This window comes from Quercus suber, unplaced genomic scaffold, assembly GCF_002906115.3.
Source record: "Quercus suber isolate HL8 unplaced genomic scaffold, Cork oak 2.0 scaffold_700, whole genome shotgun sequence".
Classification (NCBI taxonomy): Eukaryota; Viridiplantae; Streptophyta; class Magnoliopsida; order Fagales; family Fagaceae; genus Quercus; species Quercus suber.
In genome coordinates, this window is record NW_027070141.1 from 96,223 (window position 1) to 104,582 (window position 8,360).

Sequence of the window (8,360 nt, forward strand, 5' to 3'; positions counted from 1 at the left end):
TAGGTCGGATAGATACAGTAATAACAAATCGCATAGGGATTTCGTTGGGCAGTTAGGATCAGCAAATCTTCAAATAATCAACACTGTATTCAAAGGGCCAGTACATCAAGTCTTAGAAAAGATTAAAAATGAGTCATTCTTCAAATGGCCGAATAAGATGGTGGGAAACCCAGAAAGGCGCAATCATAATCTCTATTGTCAATACCATCAGGACCAAGGGCATANAAAAAAAAAAAAAAAAAAAAAAAAAATCTAATTATAAAAGAAAAAGGAATCTTACATGTTGAATGAGATTACAGAGACTAATATGCTGACTGTGCTGGATATGAAATCCCTTTCTTTATGTATGGCTTTTAATACTCTCGCAATCCAAAAGTCAGATTGTAAACTGACTTGTCCGGCCTCTCTACAGTCTCTGAAGCTTCTTTAATCATCATCTTAAGTCTAAACCAAGAAAATTCAAATTGTTTGTTTCATACCAATGTGACACATACAGGCCTTTCTCAGCTTTCAACTGGCTTTCCAACCAATCTATTCCCATCTTTTCTTTAAGGAGCTATGCCTAGAACTTGAGGGATAGCTGGCTTAGGCTTCTTTATTTTTTCCACCAACACAGGTAAATGGAAACAAACCAAATTTTAAAAACAGGTACATGGAAACAAAACACAATTAGTGAAGACAGAAAATGCTCTAAACCACAAACTATATTTTTGAAACCAGTTTGAATTTGAAATGAGTAATTACAAAAGCATCAGTATGTAGATTTTCAATTTTCCTTTGTTTCTATATGTCTTTAGTACCAACCTGCATTTAACATATGGCACAATCTTGTAGTCGTTTGATTTAGAAAGCATTTATTCTATTGCAATGATCATTATAACTTATTCAACAGATTTTAACACCTTTAAATTTAAAACAACAAAATTAAACAACAATTAATTTGCATTTGTCAAATGACTACACTACAACATTCAAGCTTCAACTACAGAACGGTGATTAAGGATAAACCATCTAAATCTAAGAAACAAAGCAAAAACCATTAAAGAAAAAGAAAAAAAACTAAAAGGTCTGCCACCATACCCTAACCCAAATTCCTTTATCAACACAAAATCCTCCAATCAAAGCATGCTCACCATCAAAGAGTCCCACACATTTGAGGGAGACTATCAAACCAACACCAAAAAACCCTTTCAATTATATCTCCACCTTTTTTGCTTCTTGGTGTTGTAGATGTCTTCTATCATGCTTTGCTTTTCTCATCATTCAACCTTAATTAAAACCAATAACCAAAATAACTAAATTAAAAAAATTAACCCAAAATAACAAAACCTAAATGTCATGACTATAGCCTCACTTCCATTGCCATAGCTTCAATCCGTTCCACCTGAAATATGTCATCTATTCTATCACGCATAGCTGCAATAAGATTACCCTCAGAGTAGCAAATTAGCTATCCCAATTCCACTTTCAGTTTATACTACCCCAAAAGATGGTGGAACACAACCTACACCAGGCTGAGATTGTACCTCTACCTGCTGAGCCTGATTTGGAACTAAGTTATTGAATGGTAACTCAACTGAAGATTTCACCTGATCTGGCATTTCCCCACACCCCACATGTAGCCAACTATTTCTGTTTTTCCAGATTGCCCAACAAATGCATAAGAATTTCTCCATTTCACTTGTTGAGCAGTGCTGAAAAACGTTAATAAAAGCCTCTACCCCATACCATTATTAGCCGATGGAATATCATGATTGAAAGAAATATTTTCCCAAACTTCTGTTGCATGTAAACACTGAAATAGAGCATGATAAGTAGTCTTCACTTCCTGGCATAGTGAACAAAATGGGTCCATGCTATATTAACAGACAAGAAGAGATAGTTTTTAGTGGAGCTAGTCGCTAACCCGTGCAATGCACAGAAAAATTTTGAATGTATTGTTTTACTAATTTCTTCCCAATGCAATTATTGAAATAAAGTTGCAACATTTTCAAAGTGATCAAACATCTTTTCTATTTCAGCACTTTTGCTGTATCCAAATAGAGAATAACACTAAAAAATAATTAAACCATTTCAAAGCCTATAATTCTCAGAGTTAAACATAAGAATAGAGTATTTTAGAAGACTACCTTTTGTGATCTACTCTCCACATCTTTGCAAAATTGAACCACCAAGTCAGAGTCCTGCAGCAGGACAAAAATAAAATATAAAACCGTCCAGATTTGAAAATCTATGAACTGCTTATTCAGATATACGTAAGACATTTGGACTTTATAGATCATTAGTTTTATATAAGGACATTACCTTCCTTTCATATATACAATCAAAATACATGAACACGCCAAGCAATAAGTTTTAATGGGTCTAAACTTTAAACAATGAAAAACCATCTCCCAAAGCATTGCCGCCAAACGATGCAAACTTCCTCTTTCAAGGTTTGTAAGCCACTAAGAGCTTATCTATTGATGTAACTCCTGCTTTGCCAGTTGGATTTAAGAATGCTGACTGTGGCATCTAAGAGTGTGTAGGAAATGGAATCCCTAAAGCCGAAGGATGAATTTTGTTGGCTTGTGAGTGATTTTTGAGAAACCTGAAAGCACAATAACTCATCAGAACAAAATAAATAAATAAATAACTAAATATCATAGATAAAAAAAAAAAAAAAAGAGAAAAAAAGAAAAAGAAAAAAAAAAGGTTTAAGTCATATGGACTTACCCCTCCATGTGCAAGCAATGGCCATGGAGACATATAACTTTTCATTAAGCAATACCTATCAGGTTGCAGCAAATACAAGAAATTTCATTCAAAATGAAGCAAGACCATCCAAAATTACAATGAAAGAAGTCCATAACTTAGAGACAAACACAGTACAAAAATGAGAAACCCCAGTGAATGGGCAGAGATGAACAAAATAAAATAAAAAGGTAAGAGGAAGTATCAAACCTTCGTGTGGCATTGAAACATCAAACAATTGAAGGAGCAGACGACGGCATGCGACAAGAAAAATGAGCAACGAGCAATCTGACAATTTGTATGAATTTCAAGTAATAAAATTTATTCAGCAATCTAACAACTCTGATTAGCTAAGTTTGATTATACTTTTAGCAATATATTAAAAATAAATAAATAAATAAAAAGTATATCTTATCATTCGGCAATTTTGTTATTATCAATAAATTTAAATTGATTGAGAATGGTTTAGAATAATATTATACCGTGATGTTATAGTTCATAATATAATATATTAAAATTGATAAGATGTTTATGGTTATTGTAAATCAAATAGAAGAATAATAGGAAACCAAAAATCCAATAAAAATTGCATAACCAAAAAAGACAAAAAAAAATCCAAACCAATGTAAAATGAAGTTAAGAAAAACACTATATATCAACTAAAACAAACCAGAATTAAAACCAAATAGAAGAATCCCAAGAAACCAAAATTCAATAAAAATTGCATACAAAAAAAAAGGGGGAAAAAGAAAATCTAATAACAAAAATTCATGATTCTTCTTTGCCACAGATTTGACAACAAAGGAAGAATAAGGAAACGTGAAATCTTCAAAGAAAAAAAAAATCTTAAATCCAGAGCAACCCACAGCTACAAACTAACAAATTCCATAAACAATTAAAGCGGATATAGAGAGGGCAATATATAGAAATTAAGTAGAGTAAAAACATGTTTTAGTTACTCAAATTTTAGTTGTTAACATCTTCTGTTAGTAGGTCTCAATGGCAATATAAAATCTCTCAATATTAATATTTGGGGATAAAAGCCCAAATTCATGTATTGGGCTAAGGCCCTATTTGAAGACTAAAAGTTTGTCCGAAGAGAAATAGACGATTGAGAAATACCCCAGGTGGGGGAGATATACCTAGAAATGATCAAGGAACATAATCTGAAGAGAGCATCAGTAGTCCGAAGAGTGTGTTATCCTCGATATAAAGAATCTCAGTTAGCCAGTATAGGAGTTTGAGTGACCTTCCTAGCGATTCCAATGATAAGGATAAACTTCAGCATGTATGGAAATGATAAGAACAAAGAAATATCTAAAGGAAAAATGCTACTACCGCATTAAATGCACTGCAGCAACTTTTCTTACCGCATTAATGTGGAGAAGATCTCTGAACAGTACAATCTCAAATACCGCCACTCATGGAGAGCCGACAAAGTTAACTGATGGGACGGTACTCAAGTGAATATTTAGATGAAGACAGTGGACGATTAAGATAGTCTAAAAGAATATTATATAAATGAGGGACCTCTTACAGGAAGGGGGGAAAAAGTCTATGATAATTCTTTAGCAATTCCTTACCAAAAAAAAAAAAAATTATGGAATAAAATCCCTAAATACTTAAGTCTTCGTTTGGGTGGCCAAGGAGTCAGCTGTCTAGCTAGGCTGAGTAATAGCAGTGTCTGGGGCTTGATCTTTAACTTCAGGAGTTCTCTTCTTCTTCAGATCTTTACTTTTTTCCTGAACATCCTCGGATTGCTTACCTATACCATCACCCTGACCAGACTCTTTGGTAGTAGGAGGGGTCTGGTCGACTAAAGGCTGCTCCAAGGCTTCTGGGAGTTCGCAAATGTCAGGGTGGTAATAAATGCTCCCAGATTGCCTCAAGTCAGACTCTGGAAGGACCTCAGTAGTGTCAAGGGCTTTATCCCAAGTTATATCATAGTATTCTCTGCAGACCTTTGCGAACTCCTCAGTAATTCTGACTTGGGTCTCCTCCACCCCGAGCTTATAAGCTGCTTGCCTTTCGGCCTCAACTGCCTCCTTGGCCAATCGAGCACTATTCTCGGCCAATTGGGCAGCTTCCTTGGCATTCTATAGCTCAGCACGAAGACCTTTGACCAACTCTCTCTATCTCCAGATTGATCTTAGTCATGCACAACTACTTGCGTTGGTTTTCGGCCTGCTTTTCAGCGATTTTCAGGCCAGCATCAAGATTATTCCTTTGGCTGGTTATTTCTTTCAGCTACTCGGATAGCCGAGAATAATCTTCCTTCAGATTACCTAGAGACTTTTCAACCTCAGATCGAGTGTGGGCCTCGACCTAGGCTTCATTATAAGTCCTTTTATTCCATTCTTTGGCCACATAAACCTATTGGGTAATCTACATAGTAAAATGAAAATTTTCAATATAAAGCAAAGAAAAAGGAACGAATAAAAAAGATCAGCATCTTAATTGAAGAAGTGGATTAATTCACTTACCATAGCTAAATCCCTTTTAAAGGATAAGAAGAGTTCATATTGGCTGAAGCGCTTGTAAGACTTCATGCCCTTCGGAAGGAGAAATTGTTGCTCCAGGGCTTCAGCAACTAAACCTACCCTCCCCCCGTGATAATTTCTGAGGGAGGTATCCTAGGGGATGGGAGCACCGTCCAGTTCCAGCTTAGGGGACCAGGTGCATGGTCCTCGGCGCACCTCAGCAACAAGAAAGTTATCTCTGCTATCAGTAGATGAAGCCCTTTTGCTCCGTTAGTCCTTGACCATTCTCTGTTGCTTGGTTCCTTTTGGAGGCACCACCTCCATTTCTTCAGTATCTGTGAGGCGTCTTTTCTTCTTCAAATCTGGCAATGGCTATAGGCCGAGATCTGAAGGTACCTGAGGAGGTGGTGGAGGAAGGCTGATAGTTGGTTGAGATGTACCAGTCCCTTTGGCCTCAGGCACCTTTTTCTTGGCCTTCATTAAATCCCTCAGGCTTGCCATATCCTCCTCTTCTTTCGAAGAATCGTCTGGAAAGGCAGTAACCAAAACATGATTGCAAACACTGGACTGCCTGTCAATTTCCTCCTCGGCGTTCAAAACTTGAATGACTTGAACCCCTTCTAAAGCCTCTCCTTTAAATTTGAACTTATCAATCTGCTCCTTAAGGGAAGAAGTCGAGGAAGCAACTCTTTCACCCACTACTACCGGTTCGAGGGGAACTTATTGAACCGGCTGGATGAGTAATGGTACCGCCTGCAAATTTGGATGTGGCATGGGGGCAAGATCGAACGGTGCTAGAAAATTACGCCGAAAGATGTCTATTCGGTTAATCCGATAGTCTCCTTGTGTTATAGCATTGCCGACCGGTTGAAAATCACTCAATTTTGGTGTGTAACCGAGAATAAGATGTGCAGCTCGAAGTTATCCTTCTTCACTTACGAAAATCTCTGATCTCAGTAGATAGTTAAGTGCGGCAGTATTAGTCAGGCTGAGCCGAGGAGCAACTTGCCTTTTATCTGTTAACATCACAACAAAATTAACAATAATCAGAAACTCAAAGATGCTGATATGGAGAAAAGAAAAATAATGTAAAGCGATGAGTAGCCTAAGTCTATTGTTAGGAAACCTAAATCTGGGATATCCCACCTGGCTCTCCTAGTTGGGTTGGGCAATGAAGACCGTTATGCCATGTGCCCGAGACGATCAGATAGTCATCTTTCATCCCCTTATTAGACTTGGGTAGGCAGGAAATGAGCCTAACGATGTCGGATTGAGATTGAAGATAATATCTCGCTTCCTTTTAGTTATGACATTTGTACATGTGTACTACGTCAAGCCAGGTGAGCCCCAGTCCTAAATGACGATTCAAAGTGTCAATTGCCCCTAAGATCCTAAACATATTAGGTGCACATTGATCAGGAGAAAGCCTATGGCTACGAAGATAATTTTTGGTAACTAGACCCATAGGGAGAGTCATTCCTCCTTCTATGAATGCTATCATAGGGATTAAGACTTCTCCCTCTCTTCGGTTAGATAATATCTTTTCTGGGGGACAATACCTCAGGTTTACTCCCTGTGGTATGCCGTATGTTTCCTTAAATGCCTCTATTAAGGCAGGACTATCGACCAGGTATTGAAATTTACCCATTTTTGGTTAAATAGAGAGAGACACAGAATAGTAACTGAGAAATGAGAGTTAGAGGGTCGAGAACGTTGGCCGAGAGGAAAATGAAGGGTTCGAGGAGATTAAAACTTACACAAACAGGGTTGGGGAGTGATCCTTAAATCCTTGGAAGGATTTGCATGAATTTTTGCAGAAATGAGACGGATGATTTGAAAAGGTTGATGAGCTTAAACGTTTGGGTTTGCTAGAGAGTAAGAAATCGCAAAGTAAAAGAGAGAGAGTCTTCTTTGAGGCTTTATATAGGGGCCAGAAAGTGGGTGGGAGTTATCCCGCCTAGATTCTGAGGAAAAACATCATCCGTAGGATCGATGATCCACCATTGGATGCAAGAGACAAAACACCGCTTGGAACAATTAATACCACTTCGTAAATACCAAAACAACAGCGGCAATGATGAAGCGCCTAGATCTATGCTCACAAACGTGTAAACTTAGGTATTCTTCGCGTTTTTATCTTTTATTTTCTGTAACAAATCAAAATCCTATTTTTTCTCCTCGGATACGAGGGAAAAATTAAATTTTTGAGGGGCTATTGTGGGGATAAAAGCCCAAATTCATGTATTGGGCCTAAGGCCCTATTTGAAGACTAAAAGTTTGTCCGAAGAGAAATAGACAATTGAGAAAGACCCCAAGTAGGGGAGATATACCTGGAAATGATCGAGGAACATAATCCGAAGAGAGCATCAGTAGTCCAAAAAGTGCGTTATCCTCGGATATAAAGAATCTCAGTTAAGCCAGTACTTGGGAGATTCGAGTGACCTTCCTAGCAATTCCAATGATAATGATAAACTTTAGGCATATATGGAGATAATAAGAACAAAGAAATATCTAAAGGAAAAGCTACTACCACCTCATTAAATGCACTGCAGCAACTTTTCTTGCTGCATTAATGTGGAGAAGACCTCTAAATAGTATAATCTCAACTACCGCCACTCATGCAGAACCGACGAAGTTAACTGATGGGATGGGTACTCAAGTGAACATTTAGATGAAGACAAGTGGACGATTAAGATAGTCTAAAAGAACACTATATAAATGTGAAGGACTTCTTACAAGGGGAGGAAGGGGGAAGTCTATGATAATTCTAAGATTGATATATACAAAAGTTTGTCTCTTCAGATATGAATTCATTGAAGTTTCAAGTTTGTTTTTACACTGATTGATCAATAAAACCTCTGTTGAACATTGTTTCATTCACAACCAGCTTAGCCCTTTCACCCACTCTCTACAAATTCATTGTATTGGGCTTATTGGGCTCATACTCCAAATCTTTTGGACTTGGGCTACAAATCCGGACCGTATAGATATGTTGACAAACTATGGAAAATATATTGAAACCATTATCAATAGTAGTTGTTTCACTTTGTAAACAGTTGACATACACTCAAGTTAGCTTGATCTCATGGCTTCCATCATAAACTATAATAACCACTACTTGCTGGGGAAAAAAAAAAAAACCCATGG

At 37.3% G+C, this 8,360-nt stretch overlaps 1 long non-coding RNA gene across 1 annotated transcript; it reads right to left on the bottom strand.

The window, feature by feature from the left end:
• Positions 1–554: 554 nt before the first annotated feature.
• LOC136064520 (uncharacterized) lies at positions 555–2,588 on the bottom strand. Its single transcript, XR_010626137.1, has 3 exons — positions 2,305–2,588; positions 2,130–2,183; positions 555–593 (listed from the first exon to the last, which is right to left on the bottom strand). It is a non-coding gene; the product is annotated as an uncharacterized LOC136064520 (long non-coding RNA).
• Between the last annotated feature and the right edge of the window lie 5,772 nt (positions 2,589–8,360).